The following is a 27,018-nucleotide window of genomic DNA, read 5'->3' on the forward strand; positions in this document are numbered from 1 at the left end:
GGCAGAAGGTTGGGTGGGCGGATGAGATTAGGAAGTTTGCAGACATAGGGTGGGCGCAGCTAGCAAAGGACAGGGTTAATGGAGAGACCTGGGACAGGCCTTTGCCCTGCAGTGGGTGTAGTCAGGCTGATGATGATGATGATGACTTACACAGTGCCCCATCTGTCCTATGCAAGTCTTACCACAGGACAGAGGAGTTCTACACACTACTCCTGACAGAAATGCCCCTTGAGGGCAAAAACTTCACCTGCTCCTAATGTTGTTACCTGTGGCGCTCACTCGCTTGCTGACAGCTGGGCAAATCCTTTTGTAGTCAGCGCTGTGTTTGTCTCGCCTTTCGCACTGATTTTTCAATATAGGAATTCCCAACCAACTCGCCCAGCTCTCCCTACTCCAGAGGCGTTGAATACAGGGTCTGCGACTACATCTCCCCACTGAAGCGTACCGGTGGCGGCGGCGCAGAGTGCCGCCAGCAGGCCCAGGGGCCCCGGCGCGCCAGAGAGCGGGAAGAGCAGGCCGCCCATCGGGTAGCCCACTGCGGGGAGGGGGGAAGTGTGAGGAGGGCTCCCCGCCACCTCCGTGCTCTGCTCACCGACCACTCCTAGGGCGGCCGCCGCCATGGCCCGGCCCAGGCTGCTGCTCCGCTGGGCGCCCCGGTACGCGGCCGCCACAGCCGCCAAACCTGCACCCACAAGGCATTCCCGATTTTAGGCAACGCACTGCGACCAGAGGCGATGTGCTGTTCCACGATGCCCAAATTACACTCTTACCTGCGTGAACACTTGCGGGCAGACATAGTTGGCCTTCTGTCGTCAGTGGCTTTCTGCATGTTGCCGGGGCAAGAAGTCCTTCCTATCTGCCTCTAATAAAAGGCGCTCTAAACGAAGGTAATGGTGATCTTCCATGAAAATATTTGCCAACTGCTGCTCGGCTTGGTATAAATTCAGCATGCAGAATCGTTCATCTTGGCCCCAAGTGTCGATACGCGCTCGACCTCACAGTACCCGCATTTGGCGGTTTCGCACTGTAGGAGCTGCGTGAGTTTCTCGCATCTTCGTATCGGTAAGGGCTGCGGAGCTATTAGCGCGTACCACGAGAACCCGTGCCTATACGACGTACCTCACCAACGTGATCATACCGCCAAGCCGGCTACGCGTAGACGGACACATCCGCAGCTCTTAGGGTGCCTCGATGCCAGTGCCGCTTTCAGGGTGAAGACACCGCTCTCGGCGGGGTCATGTTAGGTCCCACTCTCCCATTCAGCTGCATTGAGCGCAATGCGGCGGCGCGCCGTTTCAAAGAGAAAACTGCAGCTGCCGCGTGGAATTCAGGAAATGTGGTTTTCTACTGAGACAGAGTGGTAGCAGAGATTGTTTGAACAGTGAACCAGAGGTAGCTACTCCAAAGTATACTATCTTTCGCAGCTAATCTGCGGACAAAGTCGGCACCTAATGAACAGTCGGTGCACTCATGCGTGTTGGTTCTCTCCTGTAGCGTTCATTTTGCGCTGTTCCTTCATAATAGCATTCTTAACTTGCGTAGCATATTCCACTGTAATATATTGACCCGGGTACTCTACATTTCAAGTACTTTCCAACAATCAGGATTCCTTATTTCGAGCCATGAAATCAATGCGAAAAGGTGGGTTTTATAGCTTTTAATTTAAATAATTATGAGGATGCAAACATAAGCTGTCCAATATTATAGCTCCGTCCCAGCGGAAATTGTTCTCGAAAACAAATGTTTCGCATGCCTTACCTCTAATACTTTGGGGTTCACTGTTGATCAGGCAGTCTGGTTTGACCTGCGATTGGCATTTTTTTCGGCGCTCGCTGTCACGAGCAAAGCCAAATAGCCCGTGTACTTTAATAGTGTAGACAGAGCACCCGAGAACACAACACTCCTTCATAACATGGTCTCTGAGTGCTGCATCACACGCACTATGAGCTCACTTCAAGCAAAGAGGCGTGGCCAGTTTTCTATCGCTTTGTGTGGTATACTGATAGCGCATGTTTTAAACTGCATTTTCATGTATCGCTTATCAGCCACGCAAGCAGTCGTCGGCAGATCACATGTTCATCGGCCTATAAAAAGGCACTGTCTCAATAAACGTTTGTTCAGTTCCAGCCTGGCGTCCGTCTGATACACAACAGTTGGCGACGAGGCAGCGACGGCGATGGCCGTCGGCAGGATCGGCGAGTATCGTCTCGGCACGAACGCGTCATGGGACGAATACGTCGAGCGCCTGGAAATGTTCTGCGAAGCGAACCAGATAACGAAAGAAGAGCAGAAAAGAGCAGTCCTGTTGAGCAGCTGCGGCGAAGAAGTGTACGGGCTCATCGTAACTTTGGTGAAGCCAGAAAGACCGACAGCAGCAACCTACGAAGAAATCAAGACTGCCGTTCGCAAGCACCTGCATCCAAAGCCTTCGGAGCTGTATGCAAGGTTTTTGTTCTACAGGCGAAACCAGGCTGCCGAGGAATCGGTTGCGGACTACGTCACGGCGCTTCGGAAGCTAGCCGAAGACTGCGGTTTTGGCAGCGCCCAACTCCCGTTGGACGTCATGATGCGGGATCGTTTCGTATGCGGACTCCGGAACGAAGGGGTTCAACAGCGACTTCTCGCAGAACACAGCCTTACGTTTAAGGTTGCGTATGACTTGGCCACAACTGCAGAAGCAACCGCTAAGCAACAGCGAGACATACGCAAACACGGTCGATACGAGACGGACTGCCAGGAAATGGTACAAGCAACCCGTGCGAAGCAAGACACCCCAGCGGAGGGGTCCAGCTGTTACCGGTGCAACGGTAAGCACGCTCCACATTTGTGCCGTTTTAGAAAGGCGACATGCTTCAACTGCAAAAGGGTTGGACATATAGCTAAGGCTTGTCGGTCGAAAGACGACAGTAGAACTGCTCGGAAGACAGCGTATGAGCAAAAGAAGAAAGGAGATAAGAGCAAGGGCGTGTACGAAATGAGTGCGTTGTTTTCCCTGTGCGAAGTGAATGAGCAAGAACAGAAGTTCATGGTTCAAGTAACGATTGAAGGGCAAGAAGTTCCGATGGAGGTTGATTCTGGCGCATCGTGCTCAATTGTGAGTGAAGATACGTTCAGGGTTGTTGAAAGGAATCACGGTAAAATACCACTGCAAGATTCTGGAACAACTATCGTAACCTGGTCAAAGGAGGCGTTACCCGTGCTGGGTCAAGCAAGTGTCTTGGTGGAATTCAAAGGCAGGAAGGCAAAGCTACCTTTGCTCGTAGTACAGAAGCAAGGCAACAGCCTGATTGGGAGAAACTGGTTTAACCCGTTAGGTATTGGCTTGCGGGGTATACAGCAAGTAAACGTGGAGGACGTGCCTTCGCGATTTCCCGAGGTGTTTCGCAGAGACCTTCCTGGCTTCAACGGACCGCCAGTTCACATCGAACTGAAAGATGACGCCCAACCGGTGTTCCTCAAAAGTCGACCAGTTCCATTGGCCCTCAAGGACGACGTGGCCAACGAAGTGGACCGCTTGGTGCAACAAGGTGTATGGGAGCCCGTCAGCTACTCCAACTGGGCAACACCACTGGTAGTGGTAAGAAAAAAAGATGGAACTTTACGTCTTTGCGGCGACTATCGCAGTACCGTAAACAAAGCTATTAAGAGCAGTGGATACCCCTTGCCCACTACAGCGGAAATGCTCACAGCTCTAAGTTCAAGCAAGTTTTTACCAAGTTGGATCTAGCCCAAGCTTATCAGCAGCTTACGCTAGACGACGAGACGGCTGAGGTGCTCACAGTTAACACGATAAAGGGACTGTACAAGGTTAAGCGGCTGCCGTTTGGCATTTCGGTCGCACCTTGGGTTTTTCAACGAGTCATCGACACGCTGTTAGCGGGCGTTCCCGGAGTGAAAGCTTATCTGGATGACATATTAATTTCTGGATGTAACGCCGAAGAGCACGCCGAGAGATTAGAGACTGTGCTATCGCGTCTGCAGAAGGCACAGCTACGAGTAAACAAGGACAAGTGTGAATTTAACCAGACGAGCATCGAATTCTTGGGACACAGGATTGATGACTCAGGAGTACATCCCAGCCGAAGCAAGACGGACGCCATCCAGCAAGCGCCTGCGCCCGCAAGCAAAAAGGAGCTGCAAGCCTTTTTGGGATTGCTGAATTTCTACAGCAGTTTCCTCAAGGGCAGGACGGAAGCGGCCGAACCGCTTTATCGACTGCTAGACCGTGACCACGAATGGAAGTGGACAGGTGAGCATCAGCGGGCTTTTGAGAGACTGAAAAATTTACTCAGCTCAGACGCCGTACTTGTGCCCTACGATTGCAAGCGTCCTTTAATTTTGTGCTGCGACGCATCGCCTGTGGGGGTGGGGGCAGTGCTAGCCCATCGTGCGGATGACGGGAAGGAGCAGCCCATAGCTTATGCTTCTCGCACTCTTGGCGTCAGTGAACGCAACTATGCTCAGATTGATAGAGAGGGTTTGGCTGTGGTCTTTGGCGTAAAAAAGTTCCACCAGTACCTAGCTGGGCGAGAATTTACAGTGATAACAGACCACAAGCCGTTACTCGGCCTGTTTAACACGGACAAGCGAGTGCCCGAAGTTGTGTCGCCCAGAATGCTGCGTTGGATTTTACTGTTGTCTGCGTATAACTACCACCTTGAGTACAGACGAGGCCAAGACAACTCCAACGCCGATGCACTCAGTCGTCTACCAGCCCCGGGAGACGAGGACGAGCCAAGACCGCCTGGGGACGTGCTCTTGTTGGAAGCGGTCGACTGCGCACCGCTGCAAGCGGCGGACATTGCTGCGCTGATCCAAAAGGACTCGGTTCTATCCCGGGTAAAGGAATGGCTACTCAGTGGCTGGCCGTCAACACAAGTGGACAGCAAGTTTGCGCCTTATGAGGTGAGACGGTCGGAGTTGTCATTGCATCGTGATTGCATACTGTGGGGGAATCGCGTCATAATTCCAACCGCAGCAAGATAGAATGTGCTGCAACTCCTGCATGCAAATCATCCAGGGATGAGTGCCATGAAAGCATCAGCTAGAGGGCTCATGTGGTGGCCGAAGATGGACCACGAAATTGAGGAGTTTGTTCGGCACTGTCATCCGTGCCAGAATAACCGGCAAAGTGATGCCAAGGCTCCAGTGCATTTTTGGATCAAGCCAGATCAGCCTTGGAGTCGACTGCACATTAATTTCGCTGGCCCAGTCAAAGGAGACGTTTTCTTAGTCGTGGTAGACGCGTACAGCAATTGGGCTGAAGTCGAAATCATGCCATCCATGAAAGCTACGGCTGTCGTCAACAGCTTAAGGAAGATGTTTGCGACACATGGTGTACCGGACGTTATCGTTTCAGATAACGGCACAGCTTTCACTAGCACAGAGTTGCAAATGTTTTTGAAGTGTAATGGCGTGCGTGCAATTTTCACTGCACCTTATCATCCAGCCAGCAATGGTAGGGCGGAGAGGATGGTAAGAGAAGTTAAAGAAGCATTGAAGAAGCAGCAGGAAGGTTCGACACAGTGCAAGATTTCCCGGTTTCTGTTTAAGCAACACACGACGCCACATTCGGTCACGGGAAAATCGCCAGCAGAGTTAATGTTCGGACGAAGACTGAGGTCAGCGTTAGACAGACTCCATCCGGACCGGCAACACGCGCCTGAGTTACAACGACCGGAGACTAAGAGGTTTCGTGTCGGTGACGCGGTCTACGCTAAAAGCTTTTGCCCAGGTCCAAGGTGGAAGGCTGCCAGTGTTGTGGCAGTCAGAGGTCCGGTGTCGTACGTGGTACAGCTAAACAACGGCGAGGGTCATCACAGGCACCGCAACCAGTTGAGGAGCGCCTGGACGCGGCTCGTAGTTGACCCAGTCACAAGTGAGGACTACCACGTCAGGCTTCCTCCTACAGCCAGGCAGCCACAGCCGCTGTCTGCTAGCCCAGAAGCAACCCCTGGGGCGAGTCCAGGCCAAGCCACCCAAGTACCGGTCGAGCCGCGAAGATCAACGCGTGTTCGACGGCCTGTCCTGCGTTATGGCATTAATGGCTAGCTAGTCCGTTTTGGATTGTGCAAATCTTAGGAGAAAGGAGTGTGGTATACTGATAGCGCATGTTTTAAACTGCATTTTCATGTATCGCTTATCAGCCACGCAAGCAGTCGTCGGCAGATCACATGTTCATCGGCCTATAAAAAGGCACTGTCTCAATAAACGTTTGTTCAGTTCCAGCCTGGCGTCCGTCTGATACACAACACTTTGCTTTTGCAAGTTTTGCGCGTTCTCCACCGCTTTTGTTTTTTAGATTAGAGGCGCCTCGTTGTCTTTACGCGTCGCGGCCTTTCTTCTCTTTATCACAGCCGCCTCGGTACACATCGCACGTTCTGCACCACGCTGTCAGAAGTCGCATGTTTCGTCCACCAGACCACAAGCGCTTGCACTAGGCCAAGGCCAAGAAAACTAAGAACGTCGGCCAAGAAAGGTGAAATGCGAGTGCTAAAACCTGCATTAAAATTTGCCGAGCGGCTTCTTCACAACCCGATAAAAAAAGCGTTTCCCAATAAGCCAGCCGTAATATTCAGGCGCTCTTGCGGGTAAGCGAGTATGTGAAGCTCTCGTCGCAGCGTTAATTTTGTTCACTTTATTATTTATTTTATCTTAATGCCACGAAGGCATTATTACCCCTCCCCTCTCTCTACTACTTTGCGCCAGCTCCCTACGAATGTCGTGGCGCCAAACATATCTTCTGTGCGTCAGTAAGCAAAGAAGCCGCCGCTGCGTGGCGCCAACGAAAGGCGGCTTTTTCCCCCAGTAATGGTTTATTTTGCTTCCTTTTCGTATCGCTTTAAAAAATCCGCAACTGGGGGACCGCAACTGGGGGGAAAAAAAAAAGGTCTTTTCATTTCCGTCACGCAGCCACATCAGTAAAATTCGTCACGCGTATTTCTGGGCAACCATATCCTATAGATTACTTTTTTCCCTTTTTCGATGACAGCAGCAGCCGGGATGAAAGCTTGTCAGTCGTGTTCACTAGCCCGCGTCTTCCAGCGTGCTTTACCTCAAACGTGGTTTTAGAACAAGCCCAGACTCATTCCTTAATGAGAGATCTATTCCCTTGCCCGACGACTATCGAGTGAGACAGCAAGCAAGCGCCTCTTAGCAACTGGAGCAGACGGTTCCGCAGAAGGAAGTAAGGGGACCCGCCGCGGTGTCACGAGTGGTTAGCGCGCTCAGCTGCTGATCCGGAGTTCCCGGGTTCGAACCCGACCGCGGCGACTGCGCTTGGATGGAGGCGAACCGCTCAGGCGCCCGTGTGCTGTGCGATGATAGTGCACGTTAAAGACCCCCAGGTGGTCGAAATTATTCCGGAGTCCTCCACTGCGGCACCTCTTTCTCTAATAATAATAATTGGTTTTGGGGGGAAAGTAAATGGCGCAGTATCTGTCTCATATATCGTTGGACACCTGAACCGCGCCGTAAGGGAAGGGATAAAGGCGGGAGTGAAAGAAGAAAGGAAGAGAGAGGTGCCGTAGTGGAGGGCTCCGGAATAATTTCGACCACATGGGGATCTTTAACGTGCACTGACATCGCACAGCACACGGGCGCCTTACCGTTTTTCTTACATAAAAACGCAGCCGCCGCGGCACCTCTTTCTCTCTTTTCTCTTTTACTCCCACAGTTTTACTCCTCTTTCTCTCTTTCCTCTTTTACTCCCACAGTTTTACTCCCTTCACTTACCGCGCGGCTCAGGTGTCCATCGAGACATGCGAGACAATTACTGGGCTATTTCCTTTCTTCGAAAACCAAGTTTCAATTTTTTCCTGTGTTGCTCCGGCTCCTCTTTGTTATTTTACCCTGGCAGGGACAATGGGATTGAAAACAAGTAGTTATCAGGGGCAGATTTTGTGAGGTCTCTTTGTGGATCAATGGCTCTTGATGATTTTTCTTTATGTTTTGAAAGGAAAAATAAACTGTTAAGTTAAATTTGTCCTCGAAGAAAGCGACTTAGTCACTACGAATTAGGAAGACATCGTCGCATCGCATCATCAGTGTACGTGTAGTCAACACCATTGAAAAGGAAACGCAAACAACTGAATTAATTTTGTTGCGGCACTAACCACTAAGCGAAGCAGTTCAGAAGACATGACCATTTGGTTTCAGTCGTGTCCTTAGCTTTTCACTTCAGAGCAGTGAGGCGACAGATTACTTGGAAGAGAAATTTGACATTATTCCGTGGAATTTTTCACATACGGTGCAGCAACAAGACAAAAGCACTTCACATAATGTTGGAAAAGTGGATGTTGACGGCGCAAAAATATTATGTTCGGCAGGTCATGAATGCTACGCGCTGCTTGTATACAAAAGAAACTTGGGGCCTTGTGAACAGTCTTTACGTTCAAATCATCAAAAACAGCATAATTCTATGGAATTCAGTGTCCCTAATGTAGTCGACATTATCACTACCAAGGAACACAAATAACTTCTGTTCTTTTAAAGTGCAGCCGTTGACTGGGAAACACAGCAGTCCGTCATAACTTTTTTGATTATTGTGTAGTCGGAGCAAGTGCATCATGCATAAAATACGCTCAAAACTGCAAAAACACTGCTGCAACGAGTGAAACAAGTATGTACTATTTCCAGATGAGTAGCATTATTACAGTCGCCACGCGACCGCGCAGAGACCGTGCCAGACGAATAGCGCGCTGCACTCAACTTACGTGTGGGACCCAACATGCCGCTGCGAGGGAGAAACGGCGTCGCGGGGTAGTACAAACGGTTTCCCCACCCTGACAGCGGAGGAGAGCGGCCATCGAGGCACCCTAGTAGCTCTTAAAGCCCCTCCTCCCCTAGTGGCAGAACTCTAAAGCGTTGATCGGGCACTAAGTCTTCTCTCTCCGCGTGCTGCTGCTCTCGCCCGTTGCGCTCGTACCCTCGCGGGTGCCAAGTAGGTTATGTTGGTCGGTGGGTAGCGATGACCGAAGTGGTGCCGTGATTGCCTAAAGGCGGGGAAGCTTGTCTCGCGGGTTTCCTTCAAATGGAGCATTCGCTGAGAGGCGTGTGTTCTGCCAACAGAAATTACGCAGGTGGCAGCTAGGATACGTTTAGTGCAGGCGGAGTATCGGTGCAGTAAGACAGAGCGCTGCATTAGTGGTTAGAAAATAATACTTATAACCCCAGCAAGCAACGTACCTCCCCATGTGCACCCAAAAAGGATGGAATGTCCCAGTCCCAGTGCAACATTTGTCAAACATTTCCAGTCCTTAGAGGCAGGACATAGAAACACAAGCAAAAGTGTAGTGCTCCCACTAAGGGTCGAGAAACGTTTGGGGAACAATGCTTCTCAAAAAGAAATAAATATCCACTACTCGCTCTTTACTCTCCCCCTCGCACCACAAGCTGGGGGAAGAGGGTTTTTTCCTGCGCTCGCCGTTTTGAGAGATCAGACAGTTTCGCTCGGACAGCCGAAGGAAGCAGTTAACCCCGTATCTCTCACATCTCCTCTAGTGAAATAGAACACCTTTCAAAATGCGTGAATACGCTCACGAAGGACGTCGGAAGTGCCACATCCCAAGTCCCGCGCAATCGGCAAACGGAAATCGTGCACAGCAGACTTCTCCACATGTGAGAAGCAAACTCCAGTATGCAAAAAATATGGCTGAAAAACAAACGCAACAGACCTCTTAAACTAAGGACAGCGGCCTTAGTAAAAAAAAAACGAAGCACATTCAGCACACTTAACCCGTCAGCAGTGGGGCCAGATTTGCAACCGCATGGCAGGAAATCTGGGACTGAAAGACGCGTCGAAACTCCTACGTTGCCTCTTGGAACCAGAAAACACTAAAGACTTCCAACAACGTAACGTCACTCGCATCGTCCACAAATTAGATGTGGACAACAGCAACCTGATCCAAAACTTAAAAGACAGGTATCTCAAAACCACAGCTAGGACCCCACTCCCCCAATACTAGGCCCTCCGAACCACGAGCTCGACGAAGGCATATCGACGTGGGAAGTCAAATCAGCCGCGCACAAACCGTGCACCACGTCGGCGCCGGGCGCAGATAAAATCACAAACAGAACATTGCAGAACCTGGACGAAAATTCGATTCAAGCCGTAACCAAACTGTTCAATGAACACTGGAGGGAGGCACCCTCCCCCCGGAATGGACCCACACTAAGGTCACCTTTATTCCAAAGCCAGGAAAACCACTTCAGTTGGCGAACCTCCGTGCCGTCTCGCTCACCTCATGCCTAGGAAAACTCTTTGAACACGTTATTCACGGCCGTATCCAAACCTACATGCATGAACAGGACCTCTTCCCCCATACGATGCTGGAATTTAGAACCAACCTCTCCACGCAGGACGTGATGCTTCAATCTCGGAAGAAATTCTACACCCCAGACACGGCAAGCGCACGAGAGCACTACTAGCCATAGAACCCACGAAAGTGCTTGGCAACGTCCAGCACGAAGCCACACTAAACGCCCTATCTGACTTAGGCGTAGGAACTAGAACACACACTTATATAACCGCCATTCTGAATAGCAGGACGGAGGAGATAAGGCTTGGGTCCGCGGAATCCTCCTCCTTCCCGCTAGGAAGCACGGGCACACCCCAAGGTCGACACTCGCGTGGATCAGCCAGCCACACCGACATCGACAACAGCCACCAGCATGTGTATAAGCGCCTGCCACCCTTCAACGGACTTTAGTGGGCGTCGAAATGAAGCAAGAATGCATCCAAAAAACGCGCTCTGTTTCCATTTTTCAGTTTGCGATCTTGCTGTGGACGTGCGCAAACTCACCGCAATATGAAAGCCATACCGGTTTCTCGACGCCTTTTAGACGCACCGACAGAAGTTTGCAAGCCTTGCGATGCCCCGTGCGACTCATTCATGATTCAAGTTTTCGTCGCTCACGTGAATCCGCCAGCCACACCGACATCGACAACAGTCACCAGCCTGTGCATAAACGCCTGTCGCCCTTCAAAGGACTTCAGTGGGCGTGAAAATGAAGGAACAATGCACCCAAAAAACGCGCTCTGTTTCCACCTTTTTCAGTTTGCGATCTTGCTGTGGGCGTGCGCAACCTAACCTCAATATGGAAGCCATGCCGGTTTTCAACACCTTTTAGACGCACCGACGGAAATTCGCAAGCCTTGCCATGCCCCGTGCGACTCATTCATAATTGATGTTTTCGTCGCTCGCGTGGATCAGCCAGCCACACCGACATCGACAATAGTCACCAGCCTGTGTATGAACCCTTGCCGCCCTTCAACGGACTTCAGTGGGCGCCGAAATGAAGCAACAATGCATCCGAAAAACGGGCTCTGTTTCAACATTTTTCAGTTTGCGATCTTGCTGTGGGCGTGCGCAACCTCACCGCAATATGAAAGCCATACCCGTTTTCGACGCCTTTAAGACGCACCGACGGAAATTCGCAAGCCTTACGATGCCCCGAGCGACTCATTCATGTTTCAAGTTTACGTCGCCCGCGTGGACCAGCCACCCACACCGACATCGACAACAGCCACCAGCATGTGTATAAACGTTTCGGTTAGTATAGTTTATAGGGTTTTATCTTCCCAAAGCAACTCTGGCCATGAGAGACGCCGCAGTGAAGGGCTCCGGAAATTTCGACCACCTGGGGTTCTTTAACGTGCTCTTACATCGCACAGCACACGGGCCTCTAGAATTTCGCCTCCATCAAAATTCGACCGCCGCGGCCGGAATCGAACCCGCGTCTTTCGCGCCGGCAGCCGAGCGCCATAACAACTCAGCCACCGCGGCGGCCATTTGTATAAACGCAAGCCGCCCTTCAACGGACTTCAGTGGTCATTGGAATGAAGCAACCATGCATCCAAACAAGCGCTCTGTTTCCACCTTTTTCAGTTTGCGATCTTTCTGTGGGCGTGCGCAACCTCACCGCAATATGAATGCCATACCGGTTTCTCGATGCCTTTTAGACGCACCGACGGAAATGTGCAAGCCTTACGATGCCCCGTGCCACTCATTCATCATTCAAGTTTTCGTCGCTCGCGTGGATCAGCCAGCCACACCGACATCGACAACAGCCACCAGCATGTGTATAAACGTTTGGTTTAGTTTATATAGGTTTAACGTCCCAAAGCAACTCTGGCTATGAGAGACGCCGCAGTGAAGGGCTCCAGAAATTTCGACCACCTGGGGTTCTTTAATGTGCACTGACATCGCACAGTACACGGGCCTCTAGAATTTCGCCTCCATCGAAATTCAACCGCCGCGGCCGGGATCGGACCTCCGTCTTTCGGGCCGGCAGCCGAGCGCCATAACCTCTCAGCCATCGCGGCGGTCATGTGTATAAACGCCTGCCGCCCTTCAACCGAGTTCACTGGGCGTGGAAATGACGCAACAACGCATCCAAAAAAACGCGCTCTGTTTCCACCTTTTTCAGTTTGCGATCTTACTGTGGGCGTGCGCAACCTCACCGCAATTTGAAAGACATACCGGTTTCTCGACGCCTTTGAGACGCACCGACGGAAATTTGCGAGCCTTGCGATGCCCTGTGCGACTTATTCATGATTCAAAATTTCGTCGCTCGCGTGGATCCGCCAGCCACACCGACATCGACAACAGTCACCAGCAGGTATATAAACGTCTGACACTTGAACGGACTTCAGTGGGCGTTGGAATGAAGCAACCATGCATGCGAAAAACGCACTCTGTTTCCACCTTTTTAAGTTTGCGATCTTGCTGTGGGCGGGCACAACCTCACCGCAATATGAAATCCATACCAGTTTCTCGACGCCGTTTAGATGCACCGACGGAAATTTGCAAGCCAATCCATGCACCGTGCGACTCATCCATCATTCAAGTTTTCTTCACTCGCGTGGATCCGCCAGCCACACCAACATCGACAACAGTCACCCACATGTGTATAAACGCCTGCCGCCCTTTAACGGACTTCAGTGGGCGTTGGAATGAAGCAACCATGCATCTGAAAAACGCTCTCTGTTTCCACCTTTTTCAGTGTGCGATCTTGCTGTGGGCATGCACAACCTCACCGCAATATGAAAGCCATACCGGTTTCACGATGCCTTTTAGACGTACCGACGGAAATTTGCAAGCCTTGCGATGTCCCGTGCGACTCATTCATGATTCAAGTTTTCGGCAGCACTGCGGCGACCATGTCGGTTAACCACACACGGTTAGTTTTACAGATTCTGTCGCCTGTCATAAACACTTCGGCACATAGAAGCAAGAATCCTGTTTTTCTGGAATCATGGCTGCGAGGCGGTGACGCCTTCACTGCTGGTTACGGAAACCTTCCTAGCGGATCGACCTCAACGGCCTAAACCGAGGACATGAAAGCAGCCCCATTAGTCCCTGGCAGCATTGGGAGGGGCAGCACTGCAGCGAGCAAGTCGGTTAACCACGCAGGGTTAGTTTTACAGATTTTGCTGGCGGTCAATAACACTTCGGTACATAGAAGCAAGCATCCGGTTTTTCTGGAATCATGGCTACGAGGCGGTGACGTCGTCACTACTGGCTACTGGAACCTTCCTAGGGGATCGACCTCAACGGCCGAAACCGAGGACATGAAAGCAGCCCAATTATTCCCTGTCAGCACTGCAGCGACCATGGCGGTTAACCACGCAGGGTTAGTTTTACAGATTCTGCCGGCGGTCATCAACACTTCGGTACATAGAAGCAAGCATGCGGTTTTTCTGGAATCATGGCTACGAGGCGGTGACGTCGTCACTGCTGGCTACTGGAATCTTCCTAGCGGATCGACCTCAATGGCCGAAACCGAGCACATGAAAGCAGCCCAATTAGTGCCTGTCAGCATTGGGAGCGGCTGCACTGCAGTGACCATGTCGGTTAACCACGCAGGGTTAGTTTTACAGATTCTGCTGGCGGTCATCAACACTTCGGCACATAGAAGCAAGCATCCGCTTTTTCTGGAATCATGGCTACCAGGCGGTGACGTCGTCACATCTGGCTACTGGAACCTTCCTAGCGGATCGACCTCATCGGCCCAAACCGAGGACATGAAAGCAGCCCAATTATTCCCTGGCAGCACTGCAACGACCATGTCGGTTAACCACGCAGGGTTAGTTTTACAGATTCTGTCGGTTGTCATCAACACTTCGGTACATAGAAGCAAGCATCCGGTTTTCCTGGAATCATGGCTACCAGGCGGTGACGTCGTCACTGCTGGCTACTGGAACCTTCCTAGCGGATCGACCTCAATGGCCGAAACCGAGGACATGAAAGCAGCCCAATTAGTCTCTGTTAGCATTGGGAGCGGCAGCACTGCAGCTACCATGTCGGTTAACCACGCTGAGTTAGTTTTACAGATTCTGCTGGCGGTCATCAACACTTCGGTACATAGAAGCAAGCATCCGGTTTTTCTGTAATCATGGCTACGAGGCGGTTACGTCGTCACTGCTGGCTACTGGAACCTTCCTAGCGGATTGACCTCAACGGCCGAAACCGAGGACATGAAAGCAGCCCAATTTGTCCCTGTCTGCATTGGGAGCGGCAGCACTGCAGCGACCATGTCGGTTATCCACGCAGGGTTAGTTTTACAGATTCTGTCGCCTATCATCAACAGTTCGGTACATGGAAGTAAGAATCCGGTTTTTCTGGAATCATGGCTGCGAGGCGGTGATGTCTGCTGGCTACTAAAATCTTTCAAGCGGATCGACCTCAACTGCCGAAACCGGGGACATGAAATCGACAACTTCTGCTTATAAGCACAGAAACCCATTCCCGAACGTAAGCACCGACACTATTATTTCTTTCCAAATACCTCTCAGTAGTTCATATTTTTAATGGTTAACGAGAACAGAAAACTGGGCGAGTTGGAATGTATACACCTTTAAGCAGCGCGAAACACAGGACAAGAGGAAGAAACACGAGACGACACGAGCGCTATTGCAGCAGGAGGTTAATCGCCTCATTCTAACAAAGCACACTAGCAATCTTAACACATGACATGCACCCAGCTATGACCCGGTCACTACACATTCCCCGAGAGCGTGAATCTCTTTTTCCACAAGATTGATAGAAGGCGAAGCGACACAAGATTCAGACTCCTGCCTTATCATAAATGCTTCAATTAACTCCCTGCAGGTCCGGTCTGGGTGACTAAACAAGTTATTTGTCCTGTACAAATGGGGGAAACAATCTTTATATTTCCGGCAGTGCACTGCAAGGTTCGACGAAACTGCCCCTTTTACTGATCTTCGATATTCAAACAGCCGTTCGTTTATACAGCGGCCTGTCTGGCCGATGTACGTCTTGCCGCAGGAAAGCGGGATAGAATAAACCACTCCAGTGTCGCAGTCTACAAGCGATTTTTTATGTCCAACTGTGCATCTGATCCTCCCTCGGTCATCCCGGCCCTCAAGCTTCTTTCTTACTGCACTGCAGACTCTGCTAAGCTTATTCTTAGCTGTGAAAACTACTTTTACCCCGTATCTTGCCCCTACCTTCTTCAACCGGTGTGACAATCCATGCAGGTACGGAATCCCGACTATTCTTGTTAACGCGTCGTCTTTTTTCTTTTTCTTTTGCGAGATTGTCTCCCCTAGCCAATATCCTTTCCAATATTTGAGCCAGAGCCACATCTGGAAAACCAGCGCCCCTAAGCCTCTGAACCTGTCCCTGGAAGCTAGTCTCAACCCTGTGAGAGCACGATTTATGCAATGAAGCCTTGAGACACGATCGTAGTCGCTATACCCGCCTTGTCTAATTTTGAGCGCTCTGAATTGGAAGTTAGGAGCGGCTTAGCCGTTCTAGGGCTATATTCGCAACACGTTCCTGTTTCATGGCTGATGACTTTTAAGTCAAGGAACCGAACCGAATAGAACCCGAGTCTGGAAATTCAAACGTGAAACCTAGACCCTGACTCCTCTCTTTGAAAATCTTAATGACATTGGTAACACTCCAGGGGGACCCATGGTTCAGAAACACTAAAAAGTCATCTACATAGCGAAACACTTTAACAGCTAAGTCCTTAAGATCTTCTTCAAGTCTCATGTCCGTCCTGCTGAGGAAAATGTCACTCAACACCGGGGCGACTCGAGACCGAATACACACACCAGACCGTTAGACGAAAACTTTTTGACCCCATCCAACAAAGGTAGAACGTAAGTAAAAGGACAAAAGTTCAAGAATAATTTCCACACAAGTGCCACAGTTGGCAATGAAGCCCGTTTCGTCGTTATCGTTGACAATGCAGTCCTTGACGTTCTTCAACAGCTCAGCGTGGGGTAGGGAGTAAAATAGATCCTCCACATCCATGCTAAAGGCATAATGTTTCTTGTCCTCCATCATCGACAGGAAATCAACTACCTCAGTAGTGTTTTTCACCAGAAAAGGATCGGACAGCTTAAGGGAGCCTAAATGCCGCTGCAAATAGCCTGAAACAGCATGCAGCCAAGTGTCACGTTCCGATACCACTGCCCGGAAAGGGACATCGGGTTTGTGGGTCTTGGCCGTAAAAAAGAGGTCCAACACCGTACCTTTTGTGTTGTTGACGGTGGCATATAGTCCATCCAGGCTCATTCCTTGTAACATACTCAAGGCTTGCTTCTTGACGGCAGCAGGCCTCAACTCCACTTGTATGAAATTCTTTTTCACAGCTTCCTCTGCCTTCTTGGTGAACACACCTTCTGGTGCGAGAACAAAGAATCCCTCTTTGTCCGAAAGGAGAGGCCTCAAGCCTTCAGCCGCCAAGTAGTTGATCAATCCCTTCATACGTCTTGACGTCTTTTTGCCCTTGTAGTTGCAGCCGACTTCTGAGCACTCACTGACACACCTCTGTTTGTCTCCTTCGGGTACGCCCTGAGACACCGTCCGCGCGAGCGCTACCTTCTCGAGATGTCTTAAGGTTGGCTCAAAGCAGAACTTGGGACCAAGCTCTAGAGTGCGTCGGTGACGATCTCCAATCTCCCCATTGCCAAAAAGACAAACCGTTCCTCTCATTGCTGAAGCTTTCTTCCTAGTGGGACACGTAGGCCGCATGGTATTCCATAAAAACTCGGTTACGCGGTCCGCATGCAGTCTTGGACCAATCCGCGTAAAGCCGGAGTTTGTGTTGCTCATTCCTTGCATGCCCGCAGTGGACGCGAAGGCAAAACCTGTAGAAACGTGCCTGTCTTCACCACTCAGAGAAAAGGATACGGCACAACCGTCTCGTGTGCCCAGGGGAGGGCTGCAGCCAACCGCACCAAACTTGGGCGTCGGAAGGGCACTGCTGGTTTCTCGCATGCCAAGATGCCGCTCTTGCTCTGCACACACATATTGCTATGATAGCGGTCACCACCACTGGGTTACTCGGTCTGTTGAAGTGGATGCGGAAATTACTGTCTGGAGTACTTTTGATGCTTTCGGGTGATATTGAATCTAATCCCGGTCCCATGTCGAACGCTGAAGCTGAGGAGTTTTCCCTTGCCTTAGAAGGACTAAAGAAACTGGACGAAACGTGTGCGTCATTACTAGAAACAGCCCGTAAGCTGGAAGAAGGCCAAGCTACTTTGTTAAAGGAGCTCAACTGTTCCAAGGAGAGGGAGGCTGCCGCTGCGAACGCATTGAAGCACTTGACCGAAAGGGTGGCTGAACTGGAGGCGCGCGAGACTAATGAAGGCGAAGGTAAAATAGCAAAAGACCAGGAAGCGGCCTCGCAGAAAGAAGTAGAACTTTTAAATCAAAGGATAGTCACACTAGAAACATCGGTCGCCAAGAAACGTTCAGAAGAAGCCGGCACATCCGAACACGCTCTTAGTTCTGTCTCGGACCAGCTCTCCTTAATGCATCTAGGTGCGATGATAACGAAAATCGGTTGCGTCGGTGCAACCTTCTTTCCTTTGGAGTGGAAGACGATTCTGACGAAGACTGGGTTGTGTCGGAGCAGAAAATCATCCAGTTTCGTTCAGAAAGGCTCGACATAAGTGCAACAAGTACACAGTTCGAACATGTACACATAGTAGGGAAATATGGCGCCGATAAGCGTAGGCCAATTATAGCAAAATTGCTGTCTTTCAAGGACCAAGCGCAGATTCTGTCATGTGCATGTAAACTGAAAGAAACTTCATTTTCCATCGGAGAAGATTTCTCGCCAGCAACACGAAATATTAGAAAGAAATTGTACACATTTGCCAAAGCACAAAAGAAGCCTTTCAGGTTGTCTTTTGATAAATTGCACATGGCAGCAAAGACCTATGTTTATGACACCATTACAGACAGTGTTGTACCGATAAGCAGATAGCTAGACCATAGTAAACGTGCAAAGGATTCCCGCGAGTCGAGTGCAAGCACGAAGTATTATCCACTATCATTGTCATACGCCAACATCCGTAGCCTCGTGCCAAAACGCGATCTCCTCTCTTCGTTTCTGCACGATAGAGATTTTCACATCGTCATTCTTACTGAAACATGGTTGAATCCTAACATTACCGACGATGAAATTCTTCCTGGTGCATATTCATACAACATATACAGGCGTGATCGTATTGATAAAAGAGGCGGTGGCGTTCTTCTGGGAATAAAGAAGGCAATATCATCATATGCAATCAACACAGAGTCAAATCTTGAAATTGTCTGGGCAGCCTGTCTAATGTCTTCCATTAAGTTATTGATAGGCGCTCGTTACCGTCCACCTGATTCTAGTCAGTCTTTCGTTAATGAGCTGCGCATCAGTATTACTAAGGCAACCGAACTATGTCCTGCTGATAGCATCTATCTCATAGGAGATTTTAATTACCCCTTAATCAACTGGGCTCAACTATCACCATCTTGTCATATTTCAACAAAATTTTGTAACCTGACACTCGATTACAACCTCTTTCAAATCGTTAAGGAACCTACCCGCGAAAACAACATTTTAGATCTAGTACTTACAACAGCACCCGATAAGATACGAGAAGTCAGACATTTGGAAGGATTTAGTGATCATCATTTACTTCAACTAAGTGTAGACATTCCGGTTCTGTTTATGGGCTATGTGACTAAAAAAATTTACGACTACAGTAAAGCTAACTTCACAGCTATCAACACTGAACTGCAAACCTTCTTTTACCATGAATTTCTACCCTCATTTAACAGCAGGAGCATTGAAGAAAACTGGATTCTCTTTCAAGACAGCGTTTCGTCCTTGGTAACCCAGTATGTTACTCTGATCACAATTACCAAAGATAAAACTAACCCTTCGTTTACAAGGAAACTTAAGCAACTAAGGAACAGGAAAAAGAGGCTATACCGGACTGCTAAGCGTGTGGGTACCCATTCTGCTTGGGACAGTTACAGTGCCTGCCTAAAACATTACTGCTCTGCCTTATCATTAGCAAAGGATAAATATTTCACACACGATCTTCCATCACTTATGAAAACTAATCTTAAAAAGTTTTGAAAGCAGATATGCCCTAGTCGCGACACTAGTTCCCTTTCCTTACAAACTAACAACAGCCCCATTCCAAACAATGAGTGCCCCGCAATATTTAACACCTTCTTCTCATCTGTGTTCACTTCTGAGGACCATTCTAATTTACCCGAAGTTCCCGATCTCGATTATCGCTACATGAAAGCCATTGAAATAACTGAGGAAGGTATTATGTGTCTCATAAATAATCTTAAGGTATCTACTTTAGCTGGGGTTGATGGCATTAATTCTAAAATATTAAAAAATACCATTTCAGTAAGTAGTAAATTCTTATTCCATATTTTTCAGCAATCACTAACTACAGAAATTCTGCCCTGTGACTGGAAAATAGCTAAAGGCATACCTATGTTTAGAACTGGCAAGAAAACCTCAGTCGAAAACTATCGCCCAATATCTCACGTGCATCTGCTGCAAAATTATAGAACATATAATTGCATCTCATGTTTTGTGTCAAATTGAGCACAATAACTTTTTTTACCGTAATCAACATGGGTTTAGAAAGGATCATTCCTGTGAAACACAGTTATTCGAACTAACCACTGACCTGCATTTTAATATGAACGATAACCTGCAAACTGATTGTATATTTCTTGATTTTGCCAAAGCCTTCGACCGCGTAGCTCTCTGCCGCATGATTACAAAATTATCATCACTCCGTCTTGACACGTTAACTTTATCATGGCTTCGTAACTTCCTCACAGATCGCCAACAGTTCGTATTTGTAAATAATTTGTCCTCTATCCTTTCCCCAGTTACCTCCGGTGTGCCGCATGGCAGTGTACTCGGCCCTTTATTATTTCTTATATATATAAACGACTTACCTAATAACGTAACTTCCTCTATGCGAATATTCGCGGATGATTGTATTATCTACCGCCCTATTAAATCTGCTAACGACCATCTGCTACTCCAATCAGATCTTCTTCTTATTAATGAGTGGTGCACTAAATGGTTAATGACCCTTAACGTATCAAAATGTAAGATCATCTCATTCAGCCGGAAACATAACAACTCTAACTACACATACCATATTCAAGATGACTTAATCTCCCATGTATCCCATTACAAATACCTTGGTGTTAACCTTTCGTCCGATCTTTCATGGTCTTTTCATATCACATCCATATGCGCTGTGGCCTCAAAGTCATTAGGTTACATACGCCGTAACTTACGAAATTCTCCTGCTAATATTCGGAAACTAGCATACCTAACATTTTTTCGACCACAACTTGAGTTCGCTTCCTCCATTTGGTCTCCTTATTACAACAACATGGTCACCACATTAGAAACCATTCAAAATAGGGCAGCCCAATTCATCTCTAAACACTATAACTACCATTCAAGTCTCACTCAGATTAAACCGACCATTCTTTGCAATCTTTAGGCATACGGCGTGACATCGCTTTGCTAACATTATTTCACAAGTACGTGCACTCCAATAGATCATGCTCATTTCCCCTAGATGTCCCATCCCGCACATCCAAAATATTGCACAATCGTCTCAGTTTTACACGCATCTATGGTGACACATTAGCTTTCAATTCATCAGCACTTCCGCGAGCCATCAGATTATGGAATAACCTCCCAGACAACATCGCCTCGCTCTAATCCTGATACCTTCCATCACCAACTCATTGCACATTTCACTGCAGCCATCTTAACATGTTGATGCAATCTCTTTTACGCTTTCTGTTACACATTTCGTTTATTTTTTTCTCTACTTTTGTTTGTATTTCTGTTTCCAATTTTTATTGACACTAGTAAACGCGCCATGTACTTTTTAATTTTATTTTTTGTGTGATGTACCCTGGGTCCCTTTTTTGGATTTATTTCGGTGTTCCTATGTCAACTTCACACTTACTTACCCCTATGTCAACTGTTCTGTATTATACTGAAGTGTATCCAATTTTTTACTGATCATGTATAGTCCCTTCTTCCCTTGTCTTTGTCTGTCCCCTTTTAAATTTGTTGTTGAAGTTCTGCCGCCCCCCTTACACAATGCCCTACGGGCTTGTAAGGTATTTCATATAAATAAATAAATAGGTTACAGAAGGAAAAGAACCCATTGTACAAGAAATGTGGTTAACGAGAACAGAAAACTGGGCGAGTTGGAATGTATACATCTTTAAGCAGCGCGAAACACAGGACAAGAGGAAGAAACACGAGACAACACGAGCGCTAGACGACAATAGCGCTCGTGTCGTCTCGTGTTTCTTCCTCTTTTCCTGTGTTTCGCGCTGCCTAAAGATGAATATTTATTGTACCCCGATAACGCCCTATGTTTCATTAAACCGGCATCTCTTCGCCCTTTTGCCCTAAGAGACTGTTCCGTTTTGTGTATATCTGTCCTTCATTTACCGATAGCCGGAGATATTTGTATTCGGCCACCCTGGGTACTTCTTGGCCTTGCACTGTAAGCTCCTGGTCAGTTGTATCTTTGAAAATTGCCACACCTAACCTAGTTGCGCTAAAACTGAAACCTAGAGAATCTCCTTCGTCGCCATAACAATTAACCGGAATATCAATCAACCAGAATCTTCCTGGCTGTCTCCTAACCGTACAATATCGTTCGCATACATTAAACCTGCAACCCGTTGCTCAGCGACCTTTCTGCCTAATCTGTGCGACAGATTATAACCTAGACTACTTTCTTGTAGCCTTCTTTCGATATTTGTCATATAAAGCATGAAGAGCAGCGGTGACGGAGTACAACCTTGCCATAATCTTTTGCGTACCCCGACAGTTGTACTTCTTATCCCTTTACCTTGCAATTTCAGGTATTTTATCTCGGTGTATGTCCTGTACGAAATAAATTACCTTATGACCGATACCTTCATATTTTAATATGTTCCACAGGAGTTCCCTGTTCATGTTCTCGTACGCACTGCTTATGTCCATGAAGATCTTACGTCCTTCCTTATGTCCTATAAGGAAAACATAGGTCTGTTTTCCGCCTTTGCTATTTTTATGCATTGGGTAAGTACGAACTATCATTGAAGCGCCTACCCCTTCTCAACCCTTTTGAAGTTGTCCGAGTATCTTATTGATTTCTACGCACGACTGCATTTTAAATTTCATCGTCTGCATAGCCAGCCTTCATATAATATATTATCGCAATCGATCTCAAGGATTTTATCTGCATCCTATCTCCTTTCCATTTATTAATCAAATTAATTTTGCGCTGTTACCAGCTTGCGGAAATTGATTATTTGTTATCAATATCCCCAATGCTTTAATAAGCTTTCCTTTCTTCTTGGACCAAGTTCATTATTCAGCTTAATTAGAATTTCGTCTATCCCTGCGGATGTGCATTTAGGAATCTTTGCCTCAGCCTTTTTCCTTTCGAGACTGGTCAGTTTCCTCTCCCCAGTGTCCCTGGCGGTGTTCGCAGCGCTCGCCAAGGATATGTTGCAACTGACGAGCGCCGTTACGTGCCCGCAGGTGCTCGCTGACTTTGATACTTGCAATCGGCGCACTGATTGCCTCTTATGCCCCGATAGTGCGATAGCCGCAGGAGTCGCATGTGACTCCTGCGGCTATCGCACTATCGGCTATCGCGCCGTGCGGTGCTGCAGCACTCGCACGTTGACAGCACACCGTTGCAAAAATGGGATTTCAGTTTCCGATTATATTCTGTTGAGGCGTTGTTTACTCAAAGGTTCTCCAATATGTGAAGTGAAGATTCTTGAATCTGCTCAAAAGTACCTGAAAAAATTTTTGTATAGTACTTTAGTGCGAATTATACTTAGCTATTTATTTATTTCGCAATACTGCACGCTGCGCCGCTGTCCAGGCTGGATAGGTTACAGGAGCAGAGTCTGCACTGAGCGCTAAAACACGAAGACATCGGCGCATTCGACCATAGATGAAGGTCGACAGTTACCTTTCTCGATGGTACTGATATGTGGAAAAACAAATTTGGAAACAGTTTCGTCCTTCGAGTGTACGAGAGCAATGCTTTCCATTGTTGTGGTGTTACAATCTTTTCGGAGGGGGAAGCAAATATTTATTTATTTGTAAATTTGTTTACTGATATTAGATATAATATAGGAATTTTAATTTTGATATATCACATTGTCCTTGTAGCCGCTCCAGTTGAAGCATGTTAGAAACCGGTGGCAAAGGCCTGTAATCTGTTGAGATAAACCTGGCGCCAAATAGTTGGATGCATAGAGTTTTTAAATATTACGTAGCGGGAAAGCTGGCTCTACCCACTACGCGAATTTCTTAAAAAGCAGCTCAACCACCGCGGGAGTGTTATGTTGGTGTGGGGCGAAAAGCTTCGCTTGTACCTGGAACTTTTTTTTTTCAGCCGCAATGATGTCCTCTGTGAGCCCATTAAATTGTTTCAATACTGTGTTTTTCACTTCTTCAATATGTTTAACAAAGTTGGATGTTCGGCTGGAATGGAAACCTTCACAGCATTGATGTGAGGTTTTCCTCGAAGGATTCCACGACCGCCAAGAAGCATCGTCTCCCCGGCAATCCCGCTCCTGCGCGCTGGGCCGGATGACGCCCGTTGGAGACTCGATCCGCTCCAGGATGGCAACAGTCACTGTCGCGTACTGGAGAGACGGGCGAACCAAGATGCGATAGGCCTCGAGCCTGACTTTGCTAGTTTTGCCAGTTTTCTGTGCAGGAGCCTTAGTTGGTAATCCTCCCGCATACGCTCTCAATGGGCATTTCCACACTTAATATTGCCGCTTATCCTCAAGCCAAAATATTTTACTCGGGTGATTTTGTTAATGACATGACAGTGGTAATTATGAGTAAAATCAGTGGCTTCTTTTTTTTTAATCATGGAAGCAATTTTAGTCATGTTAATTTGCATAGCTTTATGCTCTCCTCAGTCTGCAACTTTACAGAGGTTTCACTAAAGAATAGCTGGCAAGAGATATTGTAGAGAAACGAGTAAATGAGGCAATACAAAGTTTCACTTTTGTGCAATCATCCCCGTTTTCCGCAATACCATTCAAATGGATCAGGAACCGTAACGGGCCCAGAACAATACTTTGCAGTACCGCAAACATTACTTGTTCTGTGTTTTCATTCTTTAAACTTCTGACTGCATGTGGATAGGCAGATACGCGTTTATCTAGTTAATTAGTGTGTCAGGGAGCTTTACTTCCTTTAGCCCTGCTCTCATTAAGGCGCCTGGAACAAGGCCAATATTCCTTAGATCTAAAAAAGAACGCCATTAATTCGTAGCTCTTCATTGATAGCGGAAGCAGACATGAACGCTGGAAGCCAGTTTAGTTATATTAGAGATATTTTTTACAAAGCCTGTGTTGCAATCGACAAAAAGTTTATGTGACTGCGGTAACATGAAGGTAGCTGTTTGGGCGAGTTCGTTTATCATGACGAAAAGTAGCACTTGATTAGAGAGGTGTCCCCTTCATTTTGTCCATTCTGATCGAGCGCTACTTTCCGTCATTTGCTATAATATTTTCTGGAACTTTGCGACACGACCTGATTAGAGAAACAGGTCTATAATTTAAAGTTTCAAAGTTTTTGCCTAAGTTTTGTACTGTGACTACCATAACGATTAGCCAGTCACTCTATATCGAACGTTGCTCAAGGTAACTTTAAAAATGAAAGGGATACTAATTCCGCATATATATCGATGAGGAATGCAAATACTATATGATCTGCACCACAAGATTTCTTGACAAAAAATTCAGGAGTGCAGAAAATGTGCCCTCACGACTAATGGCACAGGTACATGTCTTGCTTTCATCAGAAAGCAGATTGTACAGTTTTTATGCGCGCATAGAGAGTCAGGGTTTTTGAATATATTGTAAATTGTGCACTTAAATTCAGTAGGAGCCTTTTCAATATTAGTGCTCATTCTACGATTTCTGGTCTATGGAACATTTTTTGTCGAACAAAATCGCCAAAATATCTCAGCGGACTCTCTGAGGAAATGTGGCAGTGTACGTCCATAAAACTTTCATAGCTTCTCAAGCAAATCCCTTGTGCCTGAGAGAGTCTGCTGGCGCGAGCATTCTTTCCCCAGATGCCTTCACTTACCGGCGATCTTGAGGCAGGAGGAGCCCACCCCGTGAAGAGCCCTGGCAGCTAGCAGCACGCCGAACGCCCGCCCCGCGGCGAACACTGCGGGTGAGGCGACTCAGCGCGCCACTTCCAAGGGCAGGACACACCATGCTCACGCATGCAGGAGACGAGCAGCACGGCGTCGCCCAGCGCAAGGAGGTTCCTGCAGCCCAGCCTGCGAGATCGGTTGCGCCCCCTGTCATCAAATCACTTTCTGCCCTGCCTCTAACCTCGCAGCGTTAAAGACCTCTCCCCAATACTCGGCGGCAGATTTCATTTATTTATTTAACCACACTTGAGGTCCTTTCGGACCCATGCAGGAATTTTTACAAAACATACACGCAGACAAAAAGAGATTTCCTCCTACCAAAAACACATAATGTAAAAAAATTCGGTGCATGTACATACCGAAGATCGGTGCAGCGCGGAAGCAATCTCGCCAGCGCGCGCCCTAAAAAAATCTAGAACAGTGGCGAAAGGAACCCCGGAGAGGCCTAACCTTGTGTGTGTTGCTGCCCTCTCGAATTCGCTCGTCAACGTGGCGCCAAAGGAAACATGTCCGCGTGCGCCGTAGAAGAATCGAGAAGGCTGGAGTAAATGCTACTCTTTGCCAAAGGAGAGAGAGGGCGCAGCCTTGAGCATGCAGAGTTATGCTCTCTCCACTTCGCTGGCACGCCGGCGGCGGCGTATCGCAAGCAAGACTAGAACCATGGAGGAAAACAAAATAAACTTTTAAAAAGTTTTTTCCTCCATGACTCGAACATTCGGGAAGACGACCTCGACGCCTAACCAATGGCGACGCGCGTCGCGCGAGAATGAGTAAGAAACTGTAGATTTAAGACTTCGTATACGTGCGCGCCTGCCTTGGCGCAAAGAACGAACAGCCGTGGAGCGCGCCTATATAGTTGCATGAAGGGTGTTGACCGCTCTCTGTCAGCCCGTGCCGCCATTTAACATTCAGAGAAGCGCGCCCGCACGATTCCCGGATCAACCAGCCGCTGACTAGCGAGCCAATGCGCGCCTGTCTTCTAGAAGGACGGCCCGTCGCATCCTCCGGCCATCGGGCTGTCGCAGTGCCCGGTGAAGAAAATGGGTTTTGTTTGTTTGCATATCTCGTGTTAGTGGTCTTTAGCGTTTATACGGCCGGCCCCGCCGCGGTGGCTTAGTCGTTATGGCGATCGGCTGCTGACCCGAAAGACGCGGGTTCGATCCCGGCCGCGGCGGTCGAATTTCGATGGACGAAATTCTTCAGGCCCGTGTACTGTGCGATGTCAGTGCATGTTAAACAACCCCAGGTGGTCGAAATTTCCGGAGCCCTTCACTACGGCGTTCCTCAAAGCCTGAGTCGCTTTGAAACGCTAAACCAAATGAATAAAAAACCAAATCGTTTATATGGTCGATGCCTGGACAGACAGAAAGACATCATGTATGCTGGCCCCTGCACTCTGCCGGACTGCAACCGTTGAACAGCAGAATGGTATCTTTAAGCAGTATCCATCGAGGTGTTGAGACAGTTTTAGGTGAAGCCCTGGGGATGTCGTT

At 48.2% G+C, this 27,018-nt stretch overlaps 1 long non-coding RNA gene across 1 annotated transcript; it reads right to left on the reverse strand.

Annotated features, from left to right (window-relative positions):
• Positions 1-522: 522 nt before the first annotated feature.
• On the reverse strand, positions 523-25,637 carry LOC144130111 (uncharacterized). Its single transcript, XR_013313971.1, has 2 exons — positions 25,453-25,637; positions 523-682 (listed from the first exon to the last, which is right to left on the reverse strand). It is a non-coding gene; the product is annotated as an uncharacterized LOC144130111 (long non-coding RNA).
• Between the last annotated feature and the right edge of the window lie 1,381 nt (positions 25,638-27,018).

This window comes from Amblyomma americanum, chromosome 1, assembly GCF_052857255.1.
Source record: "Amblyomma americanum isolate KBUSLIRL-KWMA chromosome 1, ASM5285725v1, whole genome shotgun sequence".
Taxonomy (NCBI): domain Eukaryota; kingdom Metazoa; phylum Arthropoda; class Arachnida; order Ixodida; family Ixodidae; genus Amblyomma; species Amblyomma americanum.